Below are 22,600 nucleotides of genomic sequence, written 5' to 3' on the forward strand. Positions count from 1 at the left end.
CCGACTAACTGCGACGCGTCCGTCTAGGACTCTGTTCGTTTTCAAGTAAGGAAAGTCTCGGCTTGAGGCTCAATCCACTCACCACGAGCGCGGCGCGCGCGTCGCGTCGTGTCGAGTCGAGACGAGCGAGGAGGAGGAGGAGCGCGCGCGTGTAGCACTCCTTTTCTCACTCACTTACTAGTGGTGGAACAACCCACCTTATAAGGTGGTCTAACTTCCTCCCAACTTTCCATGTGGGACTAAACTTCCCACCTCTTGCCACTCCCTAGTGAGCTGCCACCAACTTAGGCTCAAACTCACAAGGCTTCCACTATGTGGGCTTTGAGATTTGTAGGAAAATCTGAAATCTAGTATGGGCCATTTAAGTGTAGGCCCAATATTTCAACAATCCCCCACCAGATCTCAAATCCCCATTTAGAGATTTACCAATACTCACTGCTTGTTTATATACCAGTGTTTCAGCGGAGACTGTTAAGTTGAACTTCCACCTAGAACCTTAAGCTACATCCATTCACACTTGAACAATGGACTAAGCCTTGAATTGCAAGTTTTGCGTGAACGGGGTTTCACTCAAAGTCATGACCGAGTACATGGCTGCCGGTAGCCTACCCCGCGGGTGAAGCATATGCGTCATACTTCGTGGTCTCTTCATGAGTTTACTAGAGATCACCCAAATCTCATAGATTGCGACGTTTAACAATCGGACTCATATAGGTGTGTTATTTCAAGAATGCTCTGTAGGACAGCATCTTTGCTAAAATAGCCAACATAAACACATTAAGGCTTTTGCCAACCTGCCTTACAGCAATTGAGAGTTGTGCATCTTCACATAGAGAGGGTTACATAATACTCTCCTCAATTAAACCACTAGTTTGTTCTTCCCAGGTCCTAATTCACGGGATCTCCGATCACAAAGTTTGGGTTACCACTATGGCGTAACATCAACGGGTCTCAAACCCATCTCCCTCGATGCACTTTCTATCACATTACGTGATAGTCCCTTTGTAAAGGGATCTGCCGGGTTTTTGTCTCGTTTGAATATATGTAACAGCTTATTACTCCGGAGTTTCGCAATTTCCCGACGGACTTCAAACGTCTCTTGACGTGTCTTGATGACTTCGCGTTATCCTTAGAATTGTTCACTTTGACAATTACAGTTTGATTGTCACAATTCAAAAGGATTGCCGGAACAGGTTTTTCAACCACAGGCAAGTCCATCAAGAGCTCACGCAATCATTCTGATTCAACAGTTGTTGTGTCCAACGCAGTAAGTTCTGCTTCCATAGTTGACCTCGTCAATATGGTTTGCTTGCAAGATCTCCATGACACTGCGCCACCTCCAAAGGTAAATACATACCCGCTAGTGGCGTAGAGATCAGCTACATCAGAGATCCAATTTGAATCACTATATCCTTCAAGCATAGCTGGGTGTCCTGAATAGTGAATCCCATAACTCATTGTACCACATAGGTAGCGCATGACCCTATCAAGTTCATGCCAATGATCAGTACCCGGGTTTGACATGAACCTACTCAACTTGCTAACAGCAAAAGAGATGTCCGGTCTAGTCGCGCTCGCTAAGTACATGAGTGAGCCAACGATCTGAGAGTATCTCAGTTGATCTACGGAAATCCTCTGGTTCTTGCGTAATGTCACACTGGGATCATAAGGTGTTGGATAAGACTTGCTATCAATATAGCCGAACCGGCTCAAGATCTTCTCAACATAATGAGATTGTGTTAGAGTAATCCCACTCTCGTTCTTAATAAGCTTGATGTTCAGAATCACATCAGCTTCTCCCAGATCTTTCATATCAAAGCACTTTGACAAGAAGGACTTGACCTCGTGTATTACTTTCATGTTTGTACCAAATATCAGAATATCATCCACATACAAACATAGTATAACACCTTCGCCCCCACCATGGCGATAGTAAACGCACTTGTCGGCCTCATTGACAACAAAGCCTACAGAAGTCAAAGTTCTGTCAAACTTCTCATGCCATTGCTTAGGTGCTTGTTTCAGGCCAAATAAAGATTTCAGCAACTTGCACACCTTTCTTTCTTCATCTTTTACTACAAACCCATCAGGCTGATCCATATAGATTTCCTCTTCCAACTCTCCATTAAGAAAAGCTATCTTTACGTCCATTTGATGGACGATAAGACCATAGGAGGCAGCCATGGACAGTAGTACTCGAATGGTGGTAAGTCTAGCGACAGGTGAATAGGTGTCGAAGTAATCTTCGCCTTCTCTCGTGTGTAGCCTTTAGCTACAAGCCGCGCCTTGTACTTCTCAATAGTACCATCAGGTCTTAGCTTCTTCTTAAACACCCATTTGCAGCCCACGAGGCTTGCATCCATGGGGTCGTTACGATAGCTCCCAAGTTCCATTAGAAAGAATCGAGTCCATCTCATTATGGACAGCTTCTTTCCAGTCATCTGCATCTGGAGATGCATATGCCTCTGCAATGGACGTAGGAGTATCATCCACAAGGTACACAATGAAATCATCACCAAATGATTTTTCAATCCTTCGTCTCTTGCTCCGTTTAGGAGCTTCATTGTCATCCTTCTCAGTAACATTCTCATGTGATTGTTCAAAATACTCATTAGATGTACTAGACTCGGGAATTATCTCGGTAGAAATTCTAGCAATGCTATGCATATCTTTCATAGGAAACATATTCTCAAAAAATGTTGCATCACGAGATTCCATAATAGTATCAACATGCATATCGGGTACCTCGGATTGAACTACTAAAAATCTATATCCTACACTCCGCGGAGCATAACCTAGAAAGATACAATCCACTTGTCTTTGGTCCGAGTTTGCGCTTCTTAGTGATTGGAATATTGACTTTCGCCAAACATCCCCATGTGCGCAAATACGAAAGTGATGGTTTTCTTCCAGCCCACTCCTCGTAAGGGGTTTTATCTTTATTCTTGTTAGAACTCTATTCAGGACATGACATGAAGTCAATAAAGCCTCCCCCACCATGCCTTTGATAAACCAGCGGTGGCTAACATGGAATTCACCAAGTCGGTCGGCGTGCGGTTTTCCTCTCGGCAACCCCGTTTGATTGGGGCGAATAGGGAGGCGTCCTCTCATGAATAATGCCATGTTCCTCACAGAATTCATCAAAGATTTTAGGAAAATATTCACCACCACGATCCGACCTAAGACGCTTGATCTTTCTCTCTAGTTGATTTTCAACTTCGGCCTTATAAATTTTAAAGTAGTCTAAAGCTTCATCTTTAGTTCGCAACAAATAAACATAGCAAAATCTAGTCGCATCATCAATCAATGTCATGAAATATCTCTTTCCACCTTTTGTCAACACACCATTCATCTCGCATAGATCGGAATGTATGAGTTCTAGAGGTGCCAAGTTTCTCTCCTCGGCCGCCTTGTGAGGCTTCCGAGGTTGCTTTGACTGCACACAACTATGGCACTTAGAACCTTTGGCAATGGTGAAATTCGGAATTAAACTTAAACTGGATAGCCGAGACATTAAACCAAAATTAATGTGACATAAACGAGAATGCCAAACACTGGTATCATCACTAACATTGCCACAAATATGGTTCATAGACTTATTACTGAAATCAGAAAGCGAAAAGCGGAACAAGCCTCCGCACTCATAGCCTTTACCAATAAATTGTCCAAACTTGGAAACAACTACTTTATTCGACTCTAAAACAACCTTAAACCCATCTCTCGCATAGAAGGGAGCCGCTAACGAGATTCTTGTTCATAGTAGGGACATGCTGCACGTTCCTCAGCTGCACGATCTTCCCCGAAGTGAACTTCGGATCTACCGTGCCAACACCACGAACGAAGCATGTGACCCATTCCCCATCAAGACGGAAGAATCCCGGGCGACCTGGTAAGAAGTGAACATGGATATGTCAGCACACACATGAACATTAGCACCTGTATCAATCCACCAACATGGAGATTGAAATACCAAAAGAACAGTAAAGAGATTACCGTACCCATCAGCATTGCTAGCGGTCACCGTGTTGACTTGCCTCGCCTTTTTCTTGCGGTCTGCCCTCTCTGGACAACCCTTAGAAAAGTGGCCAGTCTCTCCACATGTAAAGCAGCTCAGATCTGCTTTGTTTATCATCTTCTTCTTCTTGAAGGTTGTAGTCTTCATAGGCTTATTGAAGGAGGGCTTGTTATTCCCTTTGTTCTTGCTTGTAGGGTTTCTTCCGCACCATGTTGGCGCTAGACTCGACCCTCTCCTTTCTCGGTATTATCCTTAGCCCGAGCTTTCTCCTCAACATCAAGAGATGCTATCGGATTTTCAACTCGATATCTCCTCTCTCTTGTGTTTGAGAGTTGTGGCAAAGTTCCTCCATGAAGGGGGCAACTTAGCGATGATGCATCCAGCCACAAACTTGTCGGGTAAGGCACACTTAAGGAGTTCAAGCTCTTTCGCAATGCACTCGTATCTCATGAGCTTGTTCGACTACGAACGATTGTTAACCATCCCGATGTCATGGAAGCTCTCCATGATGTACGAGTTCATCGCCTACATCGGTTGCACCGAACTTAGCATTCGGTGCATCCCGGAGCTCTTTACCATCCGTTATGTGCATGTACACATCACACGGACGGTCAGCAAGAATACTTAGAACGCATCCGACGAAGAGAGTATTGTTTTCCTTGAACTTGTTCCGATCTTGGTCAGATATAGTTCCTTCGGGTAAACCATCGGTAACCTCGAACACTTTCGGATGAGTAAGCCGGAGCATGGCCTTAACTCTGCCACCTCTTAAAGTGCACACCGGTAAACTTATCCGGCCTCGGTGCATCGGAAAAACCAGCCATTGTTAACTCAGGAAATTGCCTACAATTAGGTTTTTGGATTGTTGGATAATTAGGTACACTTTCCATGATTAATTCCGGAATATTAAGCATGACGACGAGTAACTACTAACATGTGAAACTCGAACATACTAGATGCGGTGATCAACATGAACAGTAGCAGAGCAAACAGTACAACATCCATCTCTAAACAGATCGAGATATGTCGCACGTACCGATCTGGTGGAGGTGGCGGTGAAGGTGTAACAGATGATGTTGCAGCAGTAACGTTGTTGATGACAATGTTGTTGATGACGGGGACGACGGGTCGTAGTAGACGGCGGTAGGCAGCACCGCCCGACTTGGACGGAAGGCGACCCATGATGAAGAGCTTGAGCAGTCGCGCAGAGCGCTTCCCAAAAAACTAATTCGCCCTCTCCCGTACAGGATCGCAAGGACGAGCGGTTCCGGAGACCTGCTCTCCTGTTCGCCGATGCACGTCGGCGCGCGGGATGGAGTAGGCTACGATGGCGGCGCAAACCCTAACTCGTGTATTCAGTATGTTTCTACGGTAGCCGGGCAAGATATTATATAGGCTCAGAAAACCCTAGGCAACGTGGGCCACGCCAACGTCGCACGAACGTTTTGAGTCGGTTACAGAAAGTACGGAAAGTCTCGGCTCGAGGCTCAATCCACTCACCAAGAACGCGGCGCGCGTGTCGTGTCGAGTCGAGTCGAGTCGAGACGAGCGAGCGAGGAGGAGGAGGAGCGCGCGCGTGTAGCACTCCTTTTCTCACTCACTTACTAGTGGTGGAACAACCCACCTTATAAGGTGGTCTAACTTCCTCCCAACTTTCCATGTGGGACTAAACTTCCCACCTCTTGCCACTCCCTAGTGAGCTGCCACCAACTTGGGCTCAAACTCACAAGGCTTCCACTATGTGGGCTTTGAGATTTATAGGAAAATCTGAAATCTAGTATGGGCCATTTAAGTGTAGTCCCAATATTTCAACAAATATACACTTCTTAATTGCATGCATACGAGTACATCTCGTTCGCTTGTCCAATGTAGCCCATCAACAACAACGGAGTTTGGAAACCTAGAGCTTAAGATCGAGAAACTAAGCCTTGTTAGAACCTAGGGCCACGCTAGTTACTTGTGTATATAATTCCATCGCCTCCTCCATGGAGAATAACGACCTATTTATGGAGGCACGGCGAGGGATTTTTTTTTATCCAACATGACCGGCGGCGTAATCTTCGGATCAGCCACCAAGGTCCCTAGGCGGGGTTACATTTCATTCTTGTACTGCGCCTTTTATTTTGTCAGATGGTTTGGATGTTTGTATACGGCTGTGTGTATCTTAGTTATGCAGATGCTAGGTGTAATACTTAAACTTAAGTAATAAAACACCATTTATCGGAAAAATAACCTTACGCCGGGACAAAAATTTGATCTTTCCTTTGGGGATGGATGAGTAAAGAGTGCGAAGAAATAAAGTACACTGTTGAATATGTATTACTACAAAGATCTAGCTAATAGTAGAAAGTCTGTGAGCATCAGTTGGCCTACTGCAGCACATGGTGGTCCACTTGAGGAGTGATGTAGCCCTACCTTCGGTCTCCACCGCATCATGTACATCAATGACAAGAACCACACTCAAGGCCGAGGTCACGGATGCATGGAAGAGAGAAGGAAGAAGAGCGCCCGAGGTTGCCAAGAAGAGACGGCGCATGAAGCGCGACTGCTAGGCCGGATTATCCGCCCCACTAAGACCGGACAATTCGCCCCCCTGTGCGTCCAAGTCAACTCGGGTCAAGGCCCATGTACCCCATCGTTTCCCTAAACTACCCCTCCTTTAGTGGCTCCATATATATAGGCTCCCACCTCCCCCTTCATTAGGCAAGGAATGAACTTGAGAGAATTAGGCTCATGCCTCCACCATCCCTTTGGGATTAAGGAAACCCCCTCCTCTGTTAGACATAAATCTATGAGTTGTATCAAGGCACTCCTTATATGATTAGTCTCTCACACTTGTGATTCTACCACCGGTCTCTCACTCGTGTGATTCTACCGATCATATACCGATCTTCCTCTCGGGGATTCTACCGCGTGTCTTTCTCTTGAGAGATTCTATCGAGATAGTGGTTCGGGCTATCGGGATTAAACCAGAATTGTATCGGGTTGTATTGCGTGCGTTCGCCGTGTTCTTCGTGTTCATCTCTCACCCCCTCTTGTTCTTGGTCAATTCATGAGATCGGGCAACCCACGTGGCCTTAGGCCCCATCAAGGAGTCGCTGTGCAGGTTTCCTTTTTTTTTTTGAAATTTGCTGTGCAGGTTTCCTGATCTAGCGTCCCCGATGCAACAAAGCAAAATAACGGTTCGATTTGATGAACTAAGGCCTGCTTCTTAGTTTTTCCTTTTTGTTTCGTCAGAATAAAAGTTGGGCGCCATGAGTTTGTTCACCATCCGATGTAAGCTAGGTTAGTTACAGTTTTTAGTTGCCTAGTTTGTCACTATAACTTGGTGTCGTGGGATGGCACGATGTTGTCCAAGTCATAGCGCTAGTAGTGGATCCCACACACGAACGCCATGGCATGGCCGGTAAGTTCGGGTGTTGATGGTCGTGTTCTTAGCGTTTCTAGTGGATCTTTGAATCCATACAAATAAGAGTAAATTCCAGGTTTTACCCCCTGATGACCCACAAGTATAGGGGGTGTATCGTAGTATCTTCGATAAGTAAGAATGTCGATCCCAACGAGGAGCAGAAGGTGTTGACAGGCAGTTTTGATGAAGGATTTACTGTAAATGCTCACAGACAAGTATTCAGGGGGTTTTGATGTAACAGATGAATAAAGTACAAGTAAATAAAATGCGAGAGAAAAAATTGCAGCGAGTGGCCCAATCCTTTTTAGCACAAAGGACAAGCCGGTTTGTTTACTTATAATGACCAAACGTTCTTGAGGACACACGGGATTTTAGTCTAGTGCTTTCGCTACATACGACTGATTAATCTTCATTGTTTTGATAAGTGTTGTGTGGGTGAACCTATGCTAATGTACCGCCCTTCCTAGGACTAATACATACTTGTGATCATACCCCTTGCAAGCATCCGCAACTACAAGAAAGTAATTAAGATAAATCTAACCACAGCCTTAAACTGCGAGATCCTGCGATCCCTCCTGCATCGATATACCAACGGGGGTTTAGGTTTCGTCACTCCGGCAACCCCGCAATTGGCAAACGAGTACAAGATGCATTCCCCTAGGCCCATAAATGGTGAAGTGTCGTGTAGTCGACGTTCACACGACACCACTAGAAGAATAACACCACAACTTAAATATCATAACATTGAATATTACTCAACCATAATTCACTACTAACATGTAGACTTCACCCATGTCCTCAAGAACTAAACGAACTACTCACGAGACATCATATGGAACATGATCAGAGGTGATATGATGATGAACAACAATCTGAACATAAACCTTGGTTCAATGGTTTCACTCAATAGCATCAATAACAAGTAGAAATCAATACCGGGAGAGTTTCCCCTATCAAACAATCAAGATCAAACCCCAAATTGCTACAGCGGTGACGATGTCCAGCGGTGGAGATGGCGGTGATGATGGTGGAGATGATGATGATGGTGATGGAGATGATGTCCAGCTCGATGGCGGTGACGATGGCGTCGATTTCCCCCTCCGGGAGGGAATTTCCCCGGCGGATTCCCGCCCGCCGGAGAGCTCTTTTCTCTCCGGTGTTCTCCGCCCCGCAGAGGCGGCTGTAACCCTTCGTGAGGATTCCTCTGTGGCTTAGGTCTTCGGTACGAAGGGTTTCGCGAAGAAAAGGAGGCGAAAGAGGCTGTGGGGGCCCCACACCACATGGTGGCGCGGCCAGGCCATGGGCCGCGCCGCCCTATGGTGTGGGCCCACCATGGGTCCAGCTGGCTCTCCCTTCTGGCTTCCTTCGTCATCTGGAAAAATAGGATTTTTGGTAAAACTTCCTTCCACAGTTGATCTTCCGAAATATTGCATCCTGACGGTGCTTTTTCCAGCAGAATCCCGGCTCCGGTGCTCGATCTCCAAATAATCATGAAACATGCAAAATAGATGAAATAACATAAGTATTGTGTCCCAATATGAAATATATCAATGAATAACAGACAAATTATGATATAAAATAGTGATGCAAATTGGACGTATCAACTCCCCCAAGCTTAGACTTCGCTTGTCCCCAAGCGAAGCCGAACTCGGTAAACGAGGACCGCATGTTTATGGAGTGAAGAGTCGATAAACAAAATACGGACAAGAAGCATCATATTCATTCACACAAGACATTATAGTAAACAACTCCCTCATATAACTCAACTTGAAACAAGTATAAGGTAGTCACAAATAAAGGTGCATAAGAAATCATAATTGGTGATGGCAAACTTTGTTCTTGGTCAGAGAACAGTTAACAGATTATACTTATCTATTGAGCAGCGCTCTCATATTAAAGCTTATGGTAAACTTGCATACTCAATCGTATTAATCATTGATGACTTTCAAAGCTATATTCATTCAGGTAAAACTTGTACTTAAACAAGAAAGAGTAAATAAATGATGAAGCAAATCACAATATAATAGTTTGATCACAACAAGTCAAATGCTTGCTTGAGATGGAGGGAAATAGGTTTACTGACTCAGCATAAAGTAAAAGACAGGCCCTTCGCAGAGGGAAGCAGGGATTAAATCATGTGCTAGAGATATTTCAGTTTTGAAATCATATAAAGAGAATAAAAGTAAAATTTTGAGAGGTGTTTGTCGTTGTCAACGACTGGTAGCGGGTACTCTAACCCCCTTGCCAAACAGACCTCCAAAGAGCGGCTCCCATGAAGGACGTTATCCCTACCAGCAAGGTAGATCATCCCTCTTCTCTTTTGTTTACACATGTACTTTAGTTTATTTAAGGATGACACTCCCCCAACCTTTGCTTACACAAGCCATGGCTAACCGAATCCTCGGGTGCCTTCCAACAATCTCATACCCTGGAGGAGTGTCTATTGCAAAATTAAGTTGCTTACTGATGAATCAGGGCAAAACATGTGAAGAGAATTATTAATGAAAGTTGATTAATTGGGGCTGGGAACCCCGTTGCCAGCTCTTATCGCAAAATTATAGGATAAGTGGATGAAGCCACTAGTCCATTAGTGGAGGCTGCCTAACAAGGTCGAAAGATAAAACACCACATACTTCCTCATGAGCTATAAAACATTGACACAAATAAGAAGTAATAAGTTTTGAATTGTTTAAAGGTAGCACATGAAATATTTACTTGGAATGGCGAGAAAATACCATGCGGTAGGTAGATATGGTGGACACAAATGGCATAGGTTTGGGTTCGAGGTTTGGATGCACGAAAGTATTCCTTCTCGATACAGGTCTTTGGCTAGCAAGGTTAAATAGCAAGCATAGGAGTTGAGGGAAACAAACAAATATACATGTGATAGAAACAATCATGCATCTTACTTGTAAGCACAAACGGTTTTAACTTTAGAATACTAATGCTAAGGACTGATAAGAAAGATAATAATATCTTCTACATGTATTTCCTCTATTCTTCTTAGACTCAAAGTGTTGTTGCTATTGACCATTGCTAAGTTTGCCAAAACCAAATAGATTTACTCAATACTCCCAAAGTGGTACCAATACTAAATTCAAGATCAATCATATAGTAGAAATTGCAAACTAAAATAAGGTGTGCAATATGTAAATGATAAGACTTCTCATTAATATTCCATAACGATAACTCACACCAAGGGATACATAGACAAACTAAAGGAGAGATACTTCCACGAGTGCAACCCATCTTATACGATAACTTCCCTACTCATGATATGACACTACTTGATAGTAAAAAGTAAAAGGTAATGATAATGTGATACCGCGGCACTCCCCCAAGCTTGGAACAAACCAAGGGGATGCCAATACCGATGATGGATTACTCCTTTGGCGATGGTGGTGATGAATCCCTCATGCGCTTCTTACGGATCTCCTTCGGCTTCGGCTTCTCAGCTTGGCAAATCTGCACTAAGTCTCGAAGAGATTCATTGTTATCTGAAGTCGGCGACGGCGAACCTGTGACGGGCATCAAGTAATATCCCAACAGTCTACGGAGTCGGTGATTCTCCTCCCTGAGTATCTCCACTTCTCTTCTTAGAGCCCGGTATTGACCACAAAACTCATCGGTGGTCCGTAGAGCTTCTTCCAGCACAGGTAAAGAGTCGAGGCCAAGAGCAGGAGGTAAAGGTCCCTGCAAGTTATGAGAGAAAGAACGTCGAGTATCAACAGATCCCACCAAGACTTGCTTACTCCCCACAGCTTGTTGCTCTTGTTTTGACGACACCCTTTTCACTTCTTCCTTCGGAGGCCCCTTGCCCTTGTTGTCGGAGGCCATGGTGCTCCTAGATTGAAATAGATCCTGGCAGAAACAGCTCGAAACAAAACACGTCGAGAAAACGATATACGGACCTCCAGGGGTCCGGGGGATTTTATAATAAAAAATTTCAGAACAAACGGAAAGTACCAGGTCGAACCCGAGTCGGAAAGGGGCGACGAGGCGGTGCCACCATAGGTCGGCGCGGCCGGGCGGGGCCGTGCCGGCCCGTGGTGGCACGCCCTCGTGCGTCCTTTCCACTCCGTTTCGATCTCGTAATTTTTCTTATTTTCCAAAAACAGCAAAAATATTGTTCGGAAAGTAAATCGCGAACTTTTCATTACCGATCATTGTTACCTATTCAAAGTCGAGTTCGCGGACTGTCAATTTGTCCTTTGATGAAAGCCTCCGGTGTTTCCACTTGAATAATATCAATATCAACATTATAAGAGTCACCTGAGATATAATGCTTGAGTCTTTGTCCATTCACCACTTGCGTAGCATTGCCTTGGAGAGCTCCTGAACGATACACCTCCTCAACAACATATGGTCCTTCCCATTTCGAGAGTAATTTCCCTGCAAAGAATCTGAGACGAGACCGATACAATAGGACTTTATCCCCAATATTAAACTCTCTTTTGATGATCCTTCTATCATGCCATTTCTTAACTTTTTCTTTAAAGAGTTTAGCATTTTCATAAGCTTCACTTCTCCATTCATCTAGAGAACTTAATTGTAGCAACCTCTTACTACCGGCAAGTTTAGGATCTTTATTTAATTCTCTAACAGCTCGATAAGCTTTGTGTTCTAGTTCTAAAGGTAAATGACAAGCTTTTCCGTAAACCATTTTATAAGGTGACATTCCCATGGGGTTTTTATAAGCAGTTCTATAAGCCCATAGTGCTTCTTTCAATTTACTAGCCCAATTCTTTCTAGATTTATTAACGGTCTTCTGTAAGATAGATTTAATTTCTCTATTTGATAGTTCTACTTGACCACTACTTTGAGGGTGATAAGCGGAAGCAATTCTATGATTAATACCATATCTAGCAAGAGTTTTTCTAAAACCTCCATGAATAAAATGAGAGCCTCCATCAGTCATAATATATCTAGGTACTCCAAATCTAGGAAAAATAATATCTAAAAGCATTTTTAAAGAGGTCTCACCATCAGCACTTTTTGTAGGTATGGCTTCCACCCATTTAGTAACATAATCAACAGCAATAAGTATATGAGTGTTACCTTTTGAAGAGGGAAAAGGTCCCATGAAGTCAAATCCCCAACAATCAAACGGTTCAATAACAAGAGTATAATTCATAGGCATTTCATTGCGTCTGGAGATATTACCAACCCTTTGACATTCATCACAAGATAGAATAAACTTCCTTGCATCTTTGAAGAGAGTTGGCCAATAAAAACCTGATTGTAGAACCTTTTGCGCGGTTCTATCTCCGGCGTGATGTCCTCCATAAGCACTACCATGAAATTTACTCAATATCTCTTGTTGTTCATATTCGGGAACACACCTTCGCAGAATACCATCCACTCCTTCTTTATATAAGTGTGGGTCATCCCAGAAATAATGCCTCAAGTCATAAAAGAATTTCCTCCTCTCGCCTGAGCTGAAAAGGTTGGAGGCAAGTACTTGGAAACAATAAAGTTAGCATAATCAGCATACCAAGGACTGTCTCGCGAGCTCACCTTTATTACAGCCAATTGTTCATTTGGAAAACTATCATTAACAGGAACGGGATCATAAGCAATATTTTCCAATCTAGACAAATTATCAGCAACATGATTATCAGCACCTTTCCTATCTACAATATGTAAATAAAATTCTTGCAAAAGAAGTACCCATCTAATAAGCCTCGGCTTAGCATCTTTCTTTTTTATCATAAGGTATCTAATTGCAGCATGATCAGTATGAATTGTAACTTTTGAATCAACAATATAAGATCTAAATTTATCACAAGCAAAGACTACAGCTAACAATTCTTTTTCAGTAGTAGCATAATTTCTTTGAGCAGCATCAAGAGTTTTACTAGCATAATGAATAACATTTAATTTTTTATCTACTCGATGTCCAAGAACAGCGCCTACAGCAAAATCACTAGCATCACACATAATTTCAAATGGCAAGTTCCAATCAGGAGGTTCAACTATAGGAGCAGTTGTTAAGGCTTTCTTTAGAGTTTCAAAAGCTTCCTTACAATCATCATCAAAAACAAAAGGTACATCTTTTTGAAGAAGATTAGTAAGAGGCTTTGAAATCTTGGAGAAATCTTTAATAAATCTCCTATAAAACCCAGCATGACAAAGAACACTACGAATACCTTTAACATCCCTCGGATAGGGCATCTTCTCAATGGCTTCAACTTTAGCTCTATCAACTTCAATACCTCTCTCAAAAATTTTATGTCCCAATACAATTCCTTCATTAACCATAAAGTGGCATTTCTCCCAATTAAGAACAAGGTTAGTTTCTTCACATCTCTGCAAAACTTTATCAAGGTTTCGCAAGCAACTATCAAAAGAATTCCCGTAGACGGAAAAATCATCCATGAATACTTCCAAAATACTCTCACAAAAACCATGAAAAATAGCAGACATGCATCTTTGAAAAGTAGCAGGAGCATTACATAAACCAAAAGGCATACTCCTATAAGCATAAGTTCCATAGGGACAAGTAAAAGTGGTTTTCTCTTGATCTTTAGCTTTAACAGCAATTTGCGAAAACCCAGAACAACCATCAAGAAAGCAAAATTGAGTATTTTTAGATAACCTTTCTAACATTTGATCAATAAATGGTAAAGGGTAATGATCTTTCTTAGTAACTTTATTAACTTTTCGATAATCAATGCACATTCTATACCCTACAACTACTCTTTGAGGTATGAGCTCGTCATTATCATTAGGCACAACAGTTATTCCTCCTTTCTTATGAACGCAATGCACAGGACTAACCCATCTACTATCAGCAATAGGATATATAATACCAGCTTCAAGAAGTCGTAATACCTCATTTCTTACCACATCCTTCATCTTAGGAATTAGACGACGCTGAGGTTCAACAACGAGCTTCGCATCATCTTCCATATTAATGGCATGTTGGCAAATAGAGGGAGAAATCCCCTTCAAGTCATCAAGAGTATAGCCAATAGCACCTCGGTGTTTCTTCAATATTTGCAATAATCTTTCTTCTTCAAACTATGTAAGTTTAGAACTAATAATAACAGGATATATTTTCTTATCATCAATATGAGCATATTTAAGATTATCAGGCAAAGGCTTTAAATCAAAAACAGGATCTTCCTTTGGTGGCGGTGTTGTACCCAAGTCTTCCACCGGTAAATCATGCTTGAGAATAGGTTGGCGAAGAAAAATCTCCTCAAGCTCATCTCTTTCTTTCCTAAAAACTTCACTCTCGCTATTCTCCAAATGTTGCTGCAAAGGATTATTAGGAACAAGAACAATAGACGCACACTGCTCCATTTTAAAATCATTACTAGGCAAATCAGCTTTATAAGGAGTTTTGGTAAATTTAGAGAAGTTCAACTCATAAGATTCACCAGCAAATTTAGTCAAAATTTTCTCTTTCTTGCAATCTATAATAGCTCCACAAGTATTTAGAAAAGGTCTACCAAAAATGATAGGACAATAATCACTAGCAGCAGAACCAAGTACCAAAAAGTCAGCAGGATATTTAATCTTACCACATAGGACTTCCACATCTCGAACAATACCAATTGGAGAAATAGTTTCTCTATTAGCCAGCTGAATAACCACATCAATATCTTCAAGTTCACAAGAATCAATTTCGTGCATAATCTCCGTGTAAAGCTCATAAGGTATAGCACTAACACTTGCACCAATATCACATAAACCATAATAACAATGATCACCAATTCTAACAGATAGCATATGAACACTAGCTTGTTTGGGTTTATTAGGACGTGAAACAATATTAGAAGCATCTTCACAGAAAATAATATGACCATCCTCCACATTTTCAGTCACAAGATCTTTAACTATTGCAACAACAGGTTCAACTTTTATTTGTTCTTCAGGTTCTATAGGTTTCTTTTCACTTTTATGAACCGCACTATTTATAACAGAGTACTCCTTCATTTTAGCAGGAAAAGGAGTTTTTTCAATATAAGCTTCAGGAATAACTCGATCAGCAGTTTCAACTACAACACATTTATTGATAGATGAATCAATTTTATCTTTATACGGTTCATGATACTTGTCAAAATTCTTCTTAGGCAATTCATAATGAGAGGCAAAAGCTTTATAAAGATTTGCAGCAACTTGAGAATCAAGACCATATGTAGCACTCATATTACGAAATTTATCGAGTATCCATAAAAGCTTCAATGCATTTATAATCATAAATTATACCGATTCTCTATCCTTGTCGTTCTCCCAACCTTCGGTATTTTCTTGGATCCGATCAAGAAGGTCCCTTTTAAACTCTTCTTTGTTGCGTGTAAATGATACGGAACAAGAAGTATCCAGACAAAGTCTTGTCTTGAAAAGAAAGTCTTGCATAGAAATTATCAATAATAACATTACCAGGAAGCTCATGAATGGGGCATTTGAGCATTAAAGACTTCAATCTCCCCCAAGCTTGGGCAATACTTTCTCCATCATGAGGCCAGAAATTATATATGCGGTTCCGATCCTTGTGAATCTCACTTGGAGGATAGAACTTAGAATAAAACCGGGGCACAATATCATTCCATTCAAGAGAATCCCCATTATCCAGTAATCTATACCAATGCGCCGCTTTACCAGACAGCGATATAGAGAATAGTTTCTTTCTAACTTCATTCATATCAATACCTGCACATTTGAATAACCCGCATAATTCATGCAAAAACAGTAAATGATCACCATGATGGACAGTGCCATCCCCTTCATAGCGGTTATCCATAACACGTTCAATAATTTTCATAGGTATTTTATATGGTATCACTTCCTCACCTGGCGCCTCATCCACTACCGTTGCAGTAGTAGTAGATTTCCCAAATAGAAATTGAAGAGAAGATCTCTCCATAATGACTTATAGCAGCAGGCAGAAATAAATCAGCACAAACAGTAATGGTTTTCCTTACCAATTCCACTTACCAATAGCGCTTCACTCCCCGGCAACGGCGCCAGAAAATAGTCTTGATGACCCACAAGTATAGGGGGTGTATCGTAGTATCTTCGATAAGTAAGAATGTCGATCCCAACGAGGAGCAGAAGGTGTTGACAGGTAGTTTTGATGAAGGATTTACTGTAAATGCTCACAGACAAGTATTCGTAACAGATGAATAAAGTACAAGTAAATAAAATGCGAGAGAAATAATTGCAGCGAGTGGCCCAATCCTTTTTAGCACAAAGGACAAGCCGGTTTGTTTACTTATAATGACCAAACGTTCTTGAGGACACACGGGATTTTAGTCTAGTGCTTTCGCTACATACGGCTGATTAATCTTCATTGTTTTGATAAGTGTTGTGTGGGTGAACCTATGCTAATGTACCGCCCTTCCTAGGACTAATACATACTTGTGATTATACCCCTTGCAAGCATCCGCAACTACAAGAAAGTAATTAAGATAAATCTAACCACAACCTTAAACTACGAGATCCTGCGATCCCTCCCGCATCGATATACCAACGGGGGTTTAGGTTTTCGTCACTCCGGCAACCCCGCAATTGGCAAACGAGTACAAGATGCATTCCCCTAGGCCCATAAATGGTGAAGTTTCGTGTAGTCGACGTTCACACGACACCACTAGAAGAATAACACCACAACTTAAATATCATAACATTGAATATTACTCAACCATAATTCACTACTAACATGTAGACTTCACCCATATCCTCAAGAACTAAACGAACTACTCACGAGACATCATATGGAACATGATCAGAGAGGTGATATGATGATGAACAACAATCTGAACATAAACCTTGGTTCAATGGTTTCACTCAATAGCATCAATAACAAGTAGAAATCAATACCGGGAGAGTTTCCCCTATCAAACAATCAAGATCAAACCCCAAATTGCTACAGCGGTGACGATGTCCAGCGGTGGAGATGGCGGTGATGATGGTGGAGATGATGATGATGGTGATGGAGATGATGTCCAGCTCGATGGCGGTGACGATGGCGTCGATTTCCCCCTCCGGGAGGGAATTTCCCCGGCGGATTCCTGCCCGCCGGAGAGCTCTTTTCTCTACGGTGTTCTCCGCCCCGCGAGGCGGGCTGTAACCCTTCGTGAGGATTCCTCTCGTGGCTTAGGTCTTCGGGACGAAGGGTTTCGCGAAGAAAAGGAGGCGAAAGAGGCTGTGGGGGCCCCACACCACATGGTGGCGCGGCCAGGCAATGGGCCGCGCCGCCCTATGGTGTGGGCCCACCATGGGTCCAGCTGGCTCCCCCTTCTGGCTTCCTTCGTCATCTGGAAAAATAGGATTTTTGGTAAAACTTCCTTCCACAGTTGATCTTCCGAAATATTGCATCCTGACGGTGCTTTTTCCAGAGAATCCTGGCTCCGGTGCTCGATCTCCAAATAATCATGAAACATGCAAAATAGATGAAATAACATAAGTATTGTGTCCCAATATGAAATATATCAATGAATAACAGCAAATTATGATATAAAATAGTGATGCAAATTGGACGTATCACCCCCTACTTTTAAAATTTTGACACTAGTTACCCCATGTAGAAAATTTTCATCCTAATTACACCATTTAGCAAAACTTTGTGATTGATCTTTCCCTAATGACTCCCGTAGGTCGTCTTACATAGTCACACAATCCTAGGGTTAAAAGGAGAGTCCAAGCCAGATCGGTAACGGAGTCCTAGACTAATATCAAAACTATGTTGTCTTGTCCTCCAAGATGTCGGATTACGTAAAGCGGTGGCCACAATCTTCGCTAGACAACCTGTGTCTTGTGTATCAACAACTAGGTCGCCTTGTTAGGCCTCCATCTATGGGCCACCCGAGATCGCCGATATGAGACCACATCGATGGTGTACTTGTTTGGTATATCCCCAACTACTGCATCCTGCTAGACTCTGGCACCATGAAACCAGCCACAAGATCTTCAACGAACTAGAATGAGTTGGCCAGCTTGAACATGGACATCCCATCAATGACCATGCTTGTGGTGGTGCAACTTGACACATTTTGATTCCTGGCTGGCGAGGTTGTTGATATGCGGAGTTATTGTGTGCTTTTGGCGAATGTTTTGCTTTTATTTCTCTTAGAAACGGAGTAATATTCAGTTTTTATGAGACACCAAACCATTAAACAAGTTTTTTAATCTCTAATGGGCTGTAGGTACCACTCCCTCATAACCATCCAACCACGGATTGTTTTTTGGATGTTTTGTTCTCTGGGTGAAGCCTGGCCCGTGTTTGCAGAAACAAAAACCACCTGTTGTAGTAGGATTGTATAGAAGGTTGTGCACTGATGTGATGGTTTTCCAATTCAATGGTTAATTCATCAGTTCAGCGTGTGAATGTGCAAGTCATTAACTTTTATTTTATTTGGGGGCACTTAATAATCTTCGGTTCTCCAAAAACTAAATAATTGTCCTCAATGTCGCATGTTGTACGCTAGTAGCTTCTGATCCCACCTATCATGGCTGGTTAGTCAAGTTAAGATTTAATCCAATCATAGAGGCGAACATGGAGCTAGTGCTAATGCACAACATACTAATTGCCCAAGTCAAAGCACCCCAAGTGACTCAATTGTACCCATTCTTGATCTCATTAGGACAAGTTCTTCCTTTCCGTCTGATTCATTATGCTTTGTAATAAGGTGACATCCCATGCACAAGTCAAAGGGTGGTAATTGATATTTTCCGGTAAGGTGTGTCTACCCTAGATAAAAATGTTAATTGGCTGAGGCAATGTTTAGAAATCAACTCCATATTTCTACCTTTCTGTATCGATGGACGCATGCATCCATGGCTATTTCAGCTGATTAATAATAAACAATAACATCAGAATGTTGCATTTAATTTTTTTTAATGGACTATTACATCGTCGTGATGACGGAATTGGAAGTGAATTTCAAATAAAGAGAAGCGATGGCGTAAAAATAAACAAGAACATAATTCTGAACAGCCGTGAGTTAGCCAATGTAAACGTATTTGTTTGACACTAAACTAAATATCATGATGCAGAAGCAGCTACTAGCTACTCCCTACTTGAATGGGCACAAAGACTTGTATGGATGCACATCCCGAGAGCAGACAAATGGCTCCCACGCTCCATGGAACTTTTTAAAATTTATTTTAAAAATGCCATTTGAATATTTTAAAATCAGAAAAAAAATCATAGATGTCGATAATGATGATATCTAAAAGTGTGCAAATAACCATTCCGAAATTTGTTGTATTTTAGGCTGATAAAAATAACAAATGTGTGCATATGGGTGCGTTGAACAATGCACATTTGCAAAACTTGAAAATTTATCAGATTTTTCATTAAGAGAATTTAGAAATGAGACTTTGCACACTGGTTGAGTTCAACATTATCCGCGCCTAGAATTTTTGTTATGAAAGTTTTGAAACTTCCAACTGTTGATTTAGATTTTTTTTCAAAAAAAAAACAGCAACCGTTGAGTTTGGGCTACATTTATGGTTACCGTGCACATCTTTTCCTTATTTGTTTGGACACAAATCATGCTGTTGCCAAACTGTCCACGACATGGAAGGTGGGAGCCATGTCTACCACATACATGTATACACACTAGCCACTCCAGCTACCACCAAAGTATGAAAGAAAATTCCACACAAAAATATGATGAGAATCTATCTTGTGATCGCATATGAGATCATGCGAAAATTCCATTTCAGGGCACAGAGAGAGATGGATGTTAGTCAGAGAAAGATTTTTGGTTAGTTAGAGAGTGATATTAGGGGAGCAGTTGAGTACACCGTCTCCACTACTAGGCTACTACTGCAACTGCAAGCACACACAAAGTATACATAGCTGCAACTTACAGGAAAGGCAACACCGCAACAGCCATCCAACCAACTAACCTCTGACTATTGGACAAGTTTCCTTTTCACTTTCTTTATGTTCAGATTAAGATGCTAATCACTTGCCACCAACGTGTCGAGTGTGCAGTGATTCTGCTAAATAGAAGGACCAGACCGACAAACCGTGGCAGAGTTTTGGAGGCAGTTGTACTTACTTAACACTAACACTTGACTGGCCCAGAGACTAGAGCGAAACGAGTGGGTGATTTAGCCCTAGGTAGAGGTCAGTCTCTTATGATGTATAGATTGTAAATTCCATGTAAATTGTTTTTAAAAAATAAAGAGGACGACATTATCACTATTTTCTTCGTAATGTGTAGCAGTTCATAATTTTAGTATCCTGTTCCACACACTAATTTTCTCAACTCCATCGACACTTAAATGATGAAAAGTGTAACTAATATTAGTTGACAAAATAATTTATCTCAGTACGGAGCTGGCATTTTGGCTCATAGGTGCATATGCACCTATTATAAAAAATAATTAAAAACAAATTTAAAAATATAAAAAATTCTAAAATAAAATTTCAGGTGTACATCCTAACATTCTATGTTCGTACATAACTTTTTGTGGGAAAATAAAATTTTGTGTGGCATTTATAAAAAAGACAAAAAATGTCCTATACGTAATCGTGTTGGAGCATCAAAATTTATCTTTTTTACATGAGACACAAAAAATATTCTTTTTTTTCGAAAACTAGTGTGAGAACATAGAATGTCTAGATATACATGCAAAAATTTATTTTAGGATTTTTTGACACTCTAAAATATATTTTCACACAACGAGTTCATATCCACCCGTGAACCGAATGGGATTTCCCCTCTCAGTACGCGCTATATAAGATTTGGTTCTAAAGCTGGTATATTTTCGATGTCTGCGAGAATTACTGGAATTCAGTAAATTTCTTGCATGATCTAGATCAATCACACACACTATTACAATATCTTGTCTACCCTTTCCCAAATTTACAGATGTCCCAAAATAACAGACTTGGCTAGCTTGCTTTCAGCACCAAGTATAGTTTGTTGCCAGTTCTCCACGGTGCCAGGCATTCACAGTAAGCTGGCTCAGCCTGGCCTTGTTGACATCTCCCACTTAATCTATTGTTAGCACCAATCACGCGCGCCACTTCACCACTTCCTTCCTCTCAACCCACTCTCTCTTCTTCTATATGCTCCAGTTAAGCAAACTCCAGCAGATCGTCACCAACCTTCCCTCCATCGCCTCGTGTCCTCCTCCCGCCCCTCCTTGTTTCTCACGCTCACTCGGCTGACCGTGCTGGGAGCTAGCGATGGGTGTGGAGGCCGGCGCCGGCGACCACTATGACCCGGCCGCGGTCGTCGTCTGCAAGGGGAAGCGCAGCAAGCGCCAGCGCGTGCACGCGGCGCCACCCCCGCCACCGGCGGATGTGGCGATCGCGGCGATCGTTGAGGCCGAGTCGTGGTCGTCCTCCGTGGCCGAGGACGATGACGGGTGGCTATCCTCCGGCGTCGATCAGGAGGCAGCCTCGGGGTGCGTCACCGAGGAGGAGGAGGACATGGCGCTCTGCCTCATGCTCCTCGCCCGGGGCGGCCGCGCCGGATCGTCGTCGTCATCTACGCTGCTTGCGGTGGCTCCCGACGCCGCTGACTCCACTGCGACGGCGGCCAAGGAGGGCAAGTTCCGGAGCCGGCGCCCGGCGGACGGGGCTGGCGCTGGGGCGGGGGAGTTCGTGTACGAGTGCAAGACTTGCGGCAGGTGCTTCCCGTCCTTCCAGGCGCTCGGCGGCCACCGCACCAGCCACAAGAAGCCCCGCCCACTCCTCCCGCCGACGCCGCAGCTCACGACTACAGTCACCGCGACGACGAGTAGTACAGCGACGACGACCAATGAGAAGAAGCGACCACGGCCGCCTGCAGCCGAGGTGAAGGCGCCATCGCCGGCCGCGAATGCCACCGCTGATCCGCCGGTGCTGGGGATCCCGGCGACGCCGCCCAAGCACGAACCGGCCGTGATCACGGCCACCGGTGTCACGAGCGGCGCGTCGAGGCAGCAGCATGGGAGCAGGGTGCACGAGTGCAGCATGTGCGGCGCCGAGTTCGCGTCCGGGCAGGCGCTCGGCGGGCACATGCGCCGGCACCGCCCGCTCCTGCCAGCCTCGTCCTTGTCCATGGCGGCAAAGGAGGACGACGAGGTGGGAGCGACGAGGAAGGAGAAGAGCTTCCTGGAGCTGGATCTCAACATGCCCGCGCCCTGCGATGATGCCAGCGTCGACACGACGTCGACGGTGTCTTTCACGTCCGCGACGGTGGTGGACTGCCATTACTAGCGAG

The sequence above is a fragment of the Lolium rigidum genome, chromosome 7, assembly GCF_022539505.1.
Source record: "Lolium rigidum isolate FL_2022 chromosome 7, APGP_CSIRO_Lrig_0.1, whole genome shotgun sequence".
Lineage (NCBI taxonomy): Eukaryota > Viridiplantae > Streptophyta > Magnoliopsida > Poales > Poaceae > Lolium > Lolium rigidum.